Consider the following 14,130-nt stretch of genomic DNA (forward strand, 5'->3'; position numbering starts at 1 on the left):
AAGAACTCATAAAAGGGCTGCCGCGAGACACTGCAGAGGTATGGAAATTTAGTGAATTCCCCTCTCACACCGTGGCAATCGAGAGAATCGTCAAACTGGTGACAGAGGCATCTTCTAAAGTTAGTGGCCCAAAATCTCGTGATCGTTTGATACGCTCTACACTGAAATCTAGGCAACAAGTGCCAAAGTTTAGTAACCAATCTGATTTTATCAATAAATTTGACACAGATTCAGACTAAAACAAGCCTGACATATGGTTGGTTGGTTGGGTTGGGCTTGGGAGGAACCCGAAGAGCAGCCACCTCCACGCGGTGGTTTCTGGGTGACCAATACAGGTTAGCTGAGAGCTGCAACAATTTTCACCTTGCGCTGTGGCGCGCCGCCTTTTCGCTCGTATCTCTCGAACGGTTCGTCCTACGGCCATGATCACATATACCATTTCGGTAGCAAATGACGTGACAAATATCTTTTGTTTTATATATTTTGCCATGAGATGCGTATTTCAGGCGCTAGGTAGACAATTTCACGATTTTAGGCGAATTTCCGAAATTTCAAGGCCGGAGTTGGGATTGAAGATGCAATCCGATCTCAAAACAAAAAGTTGCATTGGAATCAGGAAGTACTAAGGCAACTTTTCCGAACTATTAGTAATCCCGAATCGAAAAAAGTCCGGAATCGACCCAGCCTACCGCATACTCCTCATATAATGGTACTGCTAAAAACTACTAAATGCGAGATAAATCAATAACTACTGCCAGAGACATTCAATTTTATCATGAAGATAGTATGAGATGACTTGAAAGCAGCCCGTCAGAATTGGATGATCGGCGTGACACCACCCACTTTTGGTTGACACGCCCTATCATTATACCCTGAACAGGGTATACAGATTAAGTTTGTCACGATGTTTGTAACACCCAGAAAGAAGCGTCGGAGACTGTATAAAGTATATATATAAATGATCAGTATGTTGAGCTGAATCGATTTAACCATGTCCGTCTGTCTGTCTGTCCGTCCATCCGTCTGTATATATACGACCTAGTCCCTCACTTTTTAAGATATCCTTTTGAAATTTTGCAAACGTCATTTTAACTTCAAGAAGCTGCTCATTTATCGGAACGGCCGATATCGGACCACTATAACATATAGCTGCCATACAAACTGAACGATCGGAATCAAGTTCTTGTATGGAAAACTTTCACATTTGACAATGTATCTTCACCAAATTTGGTACACATTATTTTCTAAGGCAACAATGTAATCTCCGTAGAAATTGGTCAGATCGGTTAACTATAGCATATAGCTACCATACAAACTGAACGATCGGAATCAAGTTCTTGTATGGAAAACTTTCACATTTGACAATGTATCTTCACCAAATTTGGTATAGATTATTTTCTAAGACAACAATGTAATCTCCGATAAAATTGTTCAGATCGGATTACTATAGCATATAGCTTCCATACAAACTGAACACATAATTACTAAAAGAAATGCACCTGTGAAGGGTATATTAGCTTCGGTGCCGCCGAAGTTAACGTTTTTTCTTGTTTTAAAATAAATTTAGTTCGTGACATTATTCTCATATACCTATACAGCAGTGCGAAAATGGACAAAATATACAGATGAAATTCAGAGATAATTCCTTCTTTATCTATCTGTATTTCTGTGTATCAAAAATTGGTTGAATCGGGTCAATACTTCCCTGAGCCTCCATATACCTACTATAAAAAGTCTCGAATTTCCAGTTGAGTTTATCATATATATGCGAATATGGGAGTTATCACAATGAAAATGAGAGAGCTGTTTTACCCATAACCATGTATCTTTATGCCAAAGTAGAAAAAATTTTGCGAAAACTTGACCTAGAACTCTCAACAACATATGATTGGTGATTGTATGCGAAGTACTTAATGAACATTTTTTAGTATTTTAAGTGTGTGATATTGCCAAAAATAGATAAAATCGGTTCTAAACTAACCGAACTCCCTTATACAACATGTACTGATTTTCGTTTTTCTGACAAACCTTATGCCTTAATATGTTATTCATATATACATACATACCTATAGTATACTATATGAATATATGTATGTACTTCTATTAAATTGCATGGGTTTCGATCCTCTGGTTGACGTTGAAAGAGCATAAAATGCGCGGTCGCACCCGAACTTAGCCATTCCCTACTTGTTATTGTTTGTTTTTTGGCAGTTCTAAGAATCTTTAAGTAGTTTAGAGTAAAAATAGGTATTTTTTTATTTCAATAGAATTATGTTTAAAAATATTCTGGTAATAAGCAAGCAGTAGTTATTAGTTCATAATAGTTGTTTAATGTACTTAATTATTTGTTTAAGTAGGTACCAACCCCAGTCAAATAATTAACAACTTTTTTCTAAGATACCATAATTAAAAGAACTGAATATTTCGCAACAAAATTATATTCAAATAGTTTTCTCAGTTAAAATATTTGTATATGCAAAAAATTATTTATTTATATAAAATTATAAATCAATTAGTATTGAATTTTTTATAAAGAGATTTCACCAATTGGAGACTATGAGACATTCACTTCATCAGTTTTTTGGCATGCACATATGAATTTTGTCTTTATTTGTTGCATTTTTTGTTGTTTAAAACCGTCATATTGCTTGAAAGATGCATACCTTTTGCCTGCAATAATTTCCCACAGATCTTCGAGCGGATTCAAAACTGGGCTTAAAGGACGCCACTCCAGCAATGCAATTTTCCAAGGGTTGAAGAGAAAAATCAATGAGTTTGTTTTCCATATTTTGGACTTGCCGTTTGATGAAAATGCTGTCCATACCATGAGTCAGGGAGAGCATATTAGCCCTCAGTGGCATTTTGCCCATGCGGGCACGAGTGCACATTTTTGGGGATCATCGCGGGCAAACATGAAGAGGGAAGTGAAAGCAACGTATTTTACCACTCCATATTTACAAATGAGAGCAACGTATTTTGCCACACCATGTTTACAAATGAGAGCGCGCGCATATATGGGAAGTTGTACTGTGGGTAATAACTGTAAAATTGCCTAACAATTTTAAGTTTCTTTGTAACTACTATAAATTTATAAAATGTAAGACAAATAACAATAAGTATAATAAATATTTTATTTTAGTAATAACTTTTTTAATATGTCTTTATGACAGCATTTAATTTAGTTTATTTGACATAATAAATTCTATGTTTGGTTTTATCTCATTTGCTGTAGCTACGCGCATTATTGTACCAAAATTTAAATCAGATAACCTACTTCTTATTTTATGTTTGCTTAACTTCATTATTGAAAAAAATTGTTCACATGTGTATGTGCTTCCAAACATAGATATAATTTTCGAAGCAAAAAGTTTCAAACAAGGACATTTCTTTACAAAAAGATCTTTATAAAAATTAATTCTGTCTGAAGTTTGCGCAAACTTATTTTTTAAAATAGTAGAGCACTGCAGATCTATTAGCTCAAGCTGTAACTCCTGTGGTGCATTGCGAACATTGAAGGTAAAAGGAGCTACGAAAATGTCAAAACTTTCTTGAAGTGTGTTTAATACTGTAAATCTTTCACAGAATTCAACTAATACATTTGAAAGCTCACAACAATATTTTTCAACGTTCAGCGGTTGTTTTTCACCTAATGCCCTTAGACGAGGAAAAAAATTAAAATTGCTTGCAGCAAACTGCTCTTTCCAAAGTTCAAGCTTCCTTTTAAAGCTTTTGATTGCGTCACTCATGTCGAAAATTAAGTTATGCTTTCCTTGCAATATCAAATTGAAATCATTAAGATGTTGCGTAATATCAGCTAAAAAGGCTAAATTTTTTTTAATTCCCATAGAATAAAATCAAAACATTATACATATTATATATATCCGTTTACGACGTACACAAAACATTACCAGAAAGTTCGAAATTGATAACCTTAAATCGTAGAATCTTGAAAGTGTTTTCCCACGACTTAGCCATTGTGTTTCTGAGTAATATGGTATGTCCCCAAAATCACGCTCTATACTTTCAAGAAATTCTTTAAACTGACGATGATTGAGGCCATGAGATTTCACTAAATTGACACATTTAACGACAACATCCATTACATGTGCAAAAGATAATGACTTAGCACATAGGGCTTCCTGATGTACCAAGCAATGTACCGCAATGAAGTCGTTATACTTTTCTAGACTAAATTTGCTTCTAAGCCTGCCTATAAACCCGCTTTTGTGACCCGTCATTGATTTAGCACCATCTGTCGCCACACTATGCACTTTGCTCCAGTCTAAGCCCTTATCAGCAGCGCAATTCATAACGGCATTAAAATGTCTTCTCCTGTTGTAGTCCCTTTCATAGGTATTAGGTCCAGCAACTCTTCTGTGATATTGAACTCAATATCTGTGCCCCGAATGAATACAGCCAACTGTGCAATATCATTTACATCCGTACTCTCGTCTAGAGCCAAAGATACAGAAGTAAAGGTGGAAATTCGGTTCTTTAATTGCCGTTCACTATGACTTGCCATATCCTGTACTCTTCGTGCAATGGTTCGGCGGGATAAGCAGATTTTTTGATACTTCGGAAGATGTTCTTTAGTTAAAGTTCCAGCTGCTTCCAAAATGTATTCTTTAATGAAATCTCCATCGGAAAATGGATGGTTACCTAACACCATTTTAAGTGCAATCGCATAGCTAACATAGATTGCACCATTACTATCAAAAGAACACTCCTAAAAGTACAATATTCCAGATAATACCATATTTGGAACAACTTAATAACCTACAAACCTTTGCTTTAATGTTGCCTACGACTTTAAGTTCATTAAAAAATTGGTACGGGATTCGCTTGTATACCTATCATATTCTTCGTGATGCGCTTCATAATGCCTTTGAATATTGTATTTTTTCATCTGAATATGTTTTTTACATATCAGACATTGTATGCTACCAGAACTTTCCTGACATAAATACTTTTCTTCCAATTCCACATTAAATGGATTAATTTTTCTTTTTAAATTTTGGGCACTGCTTTCCCCACTGATGACATTTCGGCAGATTTAAATTATAATAAATTCAGTTTCTGAACCACTGTCTTCAAACGCATATACACAAATGAATCTTATGAGAGCGCAATGTAAATAATTACCCAACAACGCTTCTACCACCCGCTTACCGTCGAATTTCTAACGACTTGCGATTTTCCCCATAGAAACGACTGAGCTGATTGCTCTCTCACAACGCAGGGTTGCCAAGCTCGATATACTGTAGTAATTATAAAAAAAATTGTCTTCAATATATTTGAAATTTTCTTAAACTTACTCAAAATCAGAATCGAATGCTATTATTTATAAATATATAAGCTAGTTTTACTAGTTTGATTTCAGTTTTGATATTTTATATTATAAAAAATTATAATTGAAAAGTTAGATGTGTGCAAAACTACATATGCGTATTGAGTAATGGCAACATTGTTCGAAATCAAAACGCTTGCCGCTCGTAGCGGAGGGAGAAGCGAAATACGATGTTTCTGCCATCAGCGTTTGTATTCTATTTGTGTGCTTAGCCACTCTCAATCAATAATGCCATACCGCGCAAATATATTTTTATTTGATGATTTCTTATATTTTTGAAAATACTTACATATGTGTTCCCTTTCTATAGCGCGTGTTATTATTTTAATACATTTCCAGAGGCAACTTAAATTTTTAAAATTTAACAGAACAATTATAGAAAAAAACCTCAATTCTTTGAATATTTTGATAATACAACCAAACTGAAAATATCACAAATAATATATTTATATGAGCATTTTCATAAAATGGAACTGCAATATGTTTAAACAAAATATATAAATTGGTCACAAGTATCTTTCCTTATGCAGATATGCAGATATATAAAACTGCCTTGCATATGTACGTATAAAAGCCCACAACTAGATAAAAGTTTTCCCAATTGTAGCTAAAATGAATTTTTACAACTGGCATCACCACCATTAACAGCTCTATCACATGTACAATGGTGTGAACAAAATAGGAACTACCATAAGGTGTAGTGAAGTTTTAAAATGTGCTGTTTTTTTTATTAAATAAAATAGTTTTTAGATACAAATATAACTCATATAATTTTTACCTACCAGTGATTAGAACTTCCCACCATGCAAAGGCAAATAAAAACAAGTAAGGAAGGGCTAAGTTCGGGTGTCACTGAACATTTTATACATTTTTTATATTTTTTATCTCGCATGATAAAGTGATAATCGAGATTTCATTATCCGTCATTTACCGCAATCATCATTGGTTCCTAATGTATATATTATACAGAGAAGGCTTCAGATGGAATACAAAATAGCGTTATATTGGAAGAAGGCGTGGTTGTGAACCGATTTCACCCATATTTCGTACATGTCATCAGGGTGTTAAGAAAATATTATATACCGAATTTCATTGAAATCGGTGAAGTAGTTCTTGAGATATGGTTTTTGGTTTGGCGGGGCCACGCCCACTTTTCCAAAAAAAATTACGTCCAAATATGCCCCTCCCTAATGCGATCTTTTGTGCCAAATTTCACTTTAATATCTTTATTTATGGCTTAGTTATGACACTTTATAAGTTTTCGTTTCGAACTTAACCTTCTTATGGAGCCAAGAAATACGTGTACCAAGTTTCATCATGATATCTCAATTTTTACTCAAGTTACAGCTTGCATGGACGGACGGACAGACGGACGCATGGACAGAAAGACATCCGGATTTCAACTATACTCGTCACCCTGATCACTTTGGTATATATAACCCTATATCTGACTCTTTTAGTTTTAGGACTTACAAACAACCACTTTTGCGAGAGTATAACAAATATTAATGCGAAACTCCAAAACCTGCAATTTTGCCTCTTTTTGTTCACACAACTGTACAGTTCCGATATGAAGTAAACTTCCGCTCTTTAATTTGTGTACAATGTCAGTATTGCCGCAACCATTCTGCCAGGAATAAGAGGATGTTAAACTTATTCCAGTGTGAGAGCGCCTCAAAATTAGCGTTTTTCATGACATTTTTCATTGTAGTCAGATCAGAAAAAAGCTATTTTTCTGGCATTTTGAATAAAACACCCAATTCGCACTTTCCACACCACCTATAAGGTATGCAAAAGGGCGCGTTACCGAAGTTATTTTTGGGTGCTCGGTTCCCCAGTAGGCCTATATCACCCATTAAAAATTTATTTACATAAAAAAACAAAACGATAGCAACTCATATATAATAGTATAACAAAAAATAACAAAAAAATATCACTTCATATCACAGTATCTTAATACTATAATACTTAAAACTATAAAAATAGACGTATATACAAATGTCAATATTTAAGCCCCAAATTCTAATTTGTAATTAAAAACTTTCTAATCTTTATCGTTCTAACTTTAGAGCCTCTTAATGCGAATCTGCTTAAAAAATCTTATTTTAGTATAAAATATTTAGCTCATTGCAACCACTAAAAAAGGAAAATAAAAACTACAAATGTGAAACACACAAAATTTTATTCTTAAAATTGGGTAAAGATAAATCTTTATTTAAAAATTTTGTCACAAAAGAAATTCTAATTCTAATAAATAGAGCAAAAACTACCTTTGGGTCACAGTCTTCACAACACAAGAAGGGCCTAATATCTTTTAATTTAATAAAAAGAATTTCTCCTAATCCTTTTTTATGACAATTTCTGTCAAATTCCTCAACAAATTTTATTTCTAAATTATTAATAAATGCAACAAATTCTTGAGGCGGCTTCACTAAGTTGCATTTATCGATCTGGTTTTGGTGTATGAAGATGAATTCATCAGAAAGAATTTCATCTCCTAAATAAGGTAATGGCAGGAGGCAATGTGTAAGGTAATGTGCATTTTAAAAATTTTCAAATAAAGGTAGCCGCAAAAATAATTAAAAGCATTTTCCTTTAAAAAGTTAACTTCTAAACTACTATCTAAAGTAATGGATCTAACAATGGAGTGTTCGGGCCGTGGTAAACCCTGGAAATCCTGCCAAGAAAGGTTACTTAAAACGAAGAAGAACATTATGGCTATGTTCTGAAATAACTGTGGCTTCGGGTTCTAAATGCAGCTCACAGTTACCTTTTGCTACGATATTTACGTAACGTAAACCCCACGACTTCCTAAATAAACTAGAGAACATGAAAGGTGTAACTCTAGTACCTCCCCTACTTCTAATCTGACCAAAAAATGTTCTAAGCTGTCCTGACATAGTCGTCTTGTCTTTAGGTAAGGAAATCCTGAGTGTGACAGCAATCGCCACAATCGTCTTAAACTATTAATATTAATTAACCACCCCTTAATAAAATTGAAATTATTTGTTGTGTTGTTTCCTTACTCATCTACGACCCGAATTGTTTTTAAAACTTTTTCTGCCTCATCTAAAAACTGGTTTTGCTCTGGGGAACTTATAAAAACTTTTTAGTGGGTACAATGGCCCCAGTGAAATTACTATTAAAAATATCGAATAATTTATTGAAAAAGGAAACGAAATCCGCGGTATTAATAAAGCTGTAAAGAGAAAGCATACCTGAAGCGACCGTATTCATTTTTTGAAAGGTATTGGAGTAAATATGAGAATCGGTTAATTTATGCGCACACCTATAACTCGACTTAGAGAGAAAATTGGTACCCTGGTCACAAACAAAATGGCAAGGAACTAGCCCTATATTTTGAAGTTGGGTAATGGCTTCAAGAATATATTTCTTGAGGACATCCCCTTTACATGAGCCTCTAATAAAAAAATAAGCTAACGGTAAGGTTCCCCACATAAACCTTGCACCATTATGGTCATTGCAGTTGTGGCTATTCTAGATGTGCGATTTTCATCGCCATAATCTTCAAGACCTATCACCCTATCAAATTTTCTATCATACTGTAAATGGCATTTCATCACAAGAAACTGATATGAACTTTTGTTCGAAAGAAAATCCCTTACTCCTAATTTGTAAAGACGTTATGCTGCTTTGGGTGCAACCTGGGAAACGAGGCCAATCTGCGACAAAATTATGTAATGTAATTTCCGAGGGAATACTGAGTTGGTGCTTTAGGTAGCGGTAAGCGATTGGCGAAAAAAAAAATACACCCAAAGTTTTAAGAAAGCTTTCATATCGCCGACCTTGACTTTGGCGATTACTATTAAGAAAACTACTCCTAATACAAGCACCTAACTGAGGAGGAACTTTGCTGCAAACTATCTCAAGCGGATCTGACTTTTCCCTGAATGAACTACTTCTTAACATTTCCCTACATCTTTCTAATTCAGTAGCCATTTGGACCAACTGAGCTTTTAAACTCCTATTCTCCTGTTCTTTTTCATCTAATTTTATTTTTAAAATCCTATTCTCTTCCCTCAATTTTTTTTTCTATCTGTCCCTGCTGTCAGACCCCTAACTGTTTGCGCGGCTTTTTCATTACTATTTAGTAGTTCCCCCTCAAGAAGTTGCAGAGGCTCTAAAATATTATCGCGGTCTTCCCTTTCTAAAAGCGGAAGCAGCTGCCTCGATGCACCGTTTGAATTTGAGCCAGATCCTTCCATTTGGGGAAAAAAATCTTCAACGCCCATTTCAATCGGACGCAATTTTTTTGCGTTACGCATTTCTTCAGAAAAATGCCGCTCACACGCAAAAATGTGTTTAGGTGTTTTTTCATTTTGATCTTCAAAAACACCTAAACGTTTGAGCCAACACTTACGCCTATTAAAATAAACAAAATAAAATACGAAATGTTATATAAAATCATAAAATATGTATAATAATAATACTAATAATAATAATAGTGCAAAAAGTCATATATAATGAATATTTTAAAGTACGATATTTTTATAAATATCATAAATATTCAAAGATAAATCGTTACTTTAAAATAATTTATTTAGTTAATTAAAGGCAATGGCAACAAATTGACAATTAAGCTCTGAACACGTAGAGCGCGACAGACTGCAAGCGACATTTGTCAAATTTTAAAATACACACATTCTTAAAGACACAGTTATTGAGGCAGCTGCATGACTACATAACTGTGTCCATAAGAACGTGTGTATTTTAATATTTGACAGATGTCGCTTGCAGTCTGTCGCGCTCTACTTGTTCAGCACATAACACTTAAAAACACACGGAAATTCAATCCAATCCGAAATTACTATTTTCATTGCACAATCGAAACACTAATTTCATCGAAATTTTTAACAAATTCACAAACACTTTTTGCACTATTTAATGTCTTTCACTCACCGTTCGAGATCCGTTCCACTGTTTGAAAAACTAAATGTTCTTCCTCCCTCGTTGCAGCCAACAATACATTTTCTCCAACTGCTGGTTGTTTTCTGCATTTTATCTGTAAAATAAAATAAAAAGGTATAATATAAATGCAAATTTATTTAATAAAAGTTAAAATATACTCACATCTTTTAACTTACGTGCTGCTCCGCTTTCGCTATTCTTCGAACTAATGGCCGTTACAAATGGAGTCAAAAAATGAAAAATGTCTTCCTTCGAATAATAATTTGGCGAGATTTTGATCTGGTCGTCCCTCTTTTCCAATTGCTAAACGTCAAAACCTCCTGAACTCGATCAACTGTCGAAGTTTAGGTGGTTTTGACGTTTAGCAATTGCTCTCTCACTTCCAGTGAGAGAGGAGTTAAACATCTCTTTATCTCTGATTCTTCGATGAACATTAAGTTACGGAGAAACGTAATTGACTTTTTTTCGAAACTTCTTATGCCCTTCCCTCCGTAAACTGATATTCCCCTCAACTAACCCTCGTGCGCACTTTGCCAACTTTGCGGGCTAAAAATGTGCCCATCCCTGCCATGAGTGATCCATGTTCATAGTCGTGTTTATGGCATGCCTCTAGTGGGCGTCTCAAATCACTTCAATATTTACGGAAATCATCTGTTAAACCATCTATTAAACACTTTTGCACATATGTACATACATACAATTATATTACTGAGTTATTTTTTGTTATTCAACTGGATTTAGATAAAATTATTAATAGTGGCAATATTTTAGCCACAAGTTCTATAGCTGTTTCGATAGATTCATATTTCATACATATTTTTAGGTTTAAGTTATTTTTGACATTTTTTTTGAGTACCTAGTTATGATTCGCAACGTAAATGGAATCTTTCTTAGACGTGAGCAAGCTGCACTTCAGGCAGAAGTCTAAGCTAGAGAAACTTTTGTACAAGTTTATGCTTGACGTCAGGGGAAATGCTATGCAAATAGCTTCTCAGGGTGCATCAGAAACATCTGATGAAACAGCTTTTCGGAGTAAGGCAAACGCACAGCGTATAGGTCAGGGGTCTGAAATTCTTAGAGCGTATTTGAAACATGTGGTTTTGAATAGAACGCAACATTGGATTACAGTAGCCACGGGTGAAACTGATAAATCTCGACAGTTCCTAAACTTTGTAAAAAAATACAACGAATGCTTTCATATGGTATCATTATTTTCCACGACGTTCACAGTGCGGGGCCAAGAAAACCACAAAATTGGATCTCTGTTGCCAATACTTAATGAACAGCCACAATTTTTACAAGTGTATTTTATGGTCAACGACGATGCGACGACTAACGGACGAGGTAGCGGTTGTGGTTGAAGCCGCTGATTCCACAGCACCGACGAATGTTACCGATATTTTGATGCCATAAAGTACCCATTGATTTACTGGAAGAGACAAGAGTGGTATCACTTTAATTTCACTCAAACCAACGCAAATAACCTGCATTTACTTTTACTCAATCCATATAATGTCCCGAGAAAATAATTTTAGTTTGCTGCTACGTTGTAGGACTCTACTATCTCCATTATTGGTGGATACAAGTTAGCACATATACAAAATATACAGACAATTTTGTAAGTAAAATCTAATTCAGCAATATTTTGCATTGCTCAAGTAAAATTAAACCAAATAAAATTAAAGTTAGCACATATACAAAATATACAGACAATTTTGTAAGTAAAATCTAATTCAGCAATATTTTGCATTGCTCAAGTAAAATTAAATCAAATAAAATTAATTTCCAAAAATTGCAATAACAAAAACACATTTCGTCGGCACTATAACAAGCGGAAACCGAAGCGGAAACCGTGCCGCCGCAATGTGAGCCGTTTCACAACCAAACTGAGGTTCGCACTGGTTTTAGCTTACGTTATGATTATTTGATGTATAGAAATAAGTTCTAGCTAGTAAGAACTCGTACATATGTAAGTTTTTAGTAAGTAAGCAAAATTTGATTATAAAAACTAAGTAAATTTGTTGAATAAAGAGAGTTCAATTTTTGCCAGCAGCAAAGGTGCGTGTTGATATTATTGGTGGGCAGCATTAACTGACGCCCGAGACTTCAAATTTAAATTGTCTATATCGGTTGAAAAAAGCAGCGTTAGAAAACTCAAAATCGCGCATTGATAAAATTGTTGTTGCCCGCGAGCAGAAAAAAAACAGCGTTAGGAAACTGCTGTTATATAAACAAAGTGTTTAAAGTAACTCTAAACGCACATTGATAAAACTTCTTTTATCCGCGTGTAAGTAACTAAGCAGCTTAACAAAACTGCTGTTATCTAAAAACGTGCTCAAAGAGACTCAAAACTGTGCATTAATAAAAACTATTGTTGCCCCTAAACAAGAAGGAATCAACGTAGAAAAGCTGACATAACACCAAGTGCTCAAAGTGACTCTAATGCGACAATAATAACTGTGTAACTGAGAAAATTATTCTCGCAGCATATTCAACTGTGTAGACAAAAGTGCAAAACCACCAAGACAACAATCAAATCCTGAACTGTGACGTCATCCACTCCCAAGTAGCGGAGTAAAACACCTCAAAAAGGAACAAGTGGACCGCCCGAAATCAGGATGCAGAAGCTGATACTCCCGATACTGTTGTAAGAAGTAAAATTAAGTTATTCACCTTTTTGTAATCAAATTTATGTATTGAGCAATTTAAAATAAATTGTAATAAGAGCAAGATTATAACAATTAGCAATAGAAAAAATTGTAAAAACTGGTGAGCCTCAGTATGGAGCAAGTACAAGAAGCCATCACACACTTGACAGGCGCTATAAGCGCGCAAATCGAGCAAGCTAAGATATTGAACAATAGAATAAATCAAATAACCTTATTCACTTAACAGAGGCAGACCTAGCCGAAATTAGCAGATTGCCTGATAGTTTAAAGAACCTACCGACATTCGAAGGAGACCCGATCCAATTTATCTCCTGGATCCACAATGTAGAATCTATTTTACAGGACTATGAGGTGATAAGGACGAAGCCACTCTATAGAGCCATCTTACGGCACATTAGGCAAAAATTGAAAGGTCCTGCGGATACGGCCTTAATATCATATAATATATTTGACGACGACTGGGGGACAATCAAGAGTTGTTTGTCACTGCACTACGCAGACAAACGCGACCAAAGGATCCTAGAACACGAACTAGGATCTTTATCTCAAAAGCACTTTAGCGTAGAGCAGTTCTATGCTCGAATTAATCACCAATTATCTTTGATAATCAATAAAATAAAGGGACAGGACTATTCCAGAGAAACTAGTAGCGTGCTACTAGAAACTTATAGGAACCGAGCCCTTGACGTATTTATCAGAGGCCTAAACGGTGAACTATCCAGGATGCTAGTCATCCAACGACCCAAGAACTTACCCGAAGCATACGCTTCCTGTCTTGAAATACAAAACATTAACCTAAGAAACTATTCAATCAACCCAAGGAATATAGGTAGCTTAAGCCAAACGCAAAGAAACCAAATGAACCAAAAACAAGTATTTGTACCAAGGGAATTAAACTCGTTCGAAAAAAATCAAATCTATAATAAAAATATTTAAACTCAAGTGCTACCTCCACCTAGGCCAACCCAACCCAAGCCTGCGGTCCCGATGGAGGTAGACCCTTCAATACATTCACAAACACTTTTTGCACTATTTAATGTCTTTCACTCACCGTTCGAGATCCGTTCCACTGTTTGAAAAACTAAATGTTCTTCCTCCCTCGTTGCAGCCAACAATACATTTTCTCCAACTGCTGGTTGTTTTCTGCATTTTATCTGTAAAATAAAATAAAAAGGTATAATATAA

General features: G+C 35.0%; 1 long non-coding RNA gene across 5 annotated transcripts in view; it reads right to left on the minus strand.

The window, feature by feature from the left end:
• LOC126764515 (uncharacterized) overlaps nucleotides 1–14,130 on the minus strand; it is a 36,686-nt gene that overhangs the window by 18,964 nt on the left and 3,592 nt on the right. For 2 of the 5 annotated variants that reach the window (XR_007668028.1, XR_007668024.1), the window contains exons 2-5: nucleotides 13,997–14,099; nucleotides 11,771–11,836; nucleotides 10,439–11,705; nucleotides 10,268–10,370 (exon numbers count right to left, since the gene is read on the minus strand). This is a non-coding gene — a long non-coding RNA (uncharacterized LOC126764515). Of the gene's footprint in view, nucleotides 1–10,267; nucleotides 10,371–10,438; nucleotides 11,706–11,760; nucleotides 11,837–13,996; nucleotides 14,100–14,130 lie in introns of all 5 variants that reach the window. The other 3 variants (XR_007668026.1, XR_007668025.1, XR_007668027.1) reach the window with 3 other exon arrangements.

This window comes from Bactrocera neohumeralis, unplaced genomic scaffold (assembly GCF_024586455.1).
Source record: "Bactrocera neohumeralis isolate Rockhampton unplaced genomic scaffold, APGP_CSIRO_Bneo_wtdbg2-racon-allhic-juicebox.fasta_v2 cluster09, whole genome shotgun sequence".
Lineage (NCBI taxonomy): Eukaryota > Metazoa > Arthropoda > Insecta > Diptera > Tephritidae > Bactrocera > Bactrocera neohumeralis.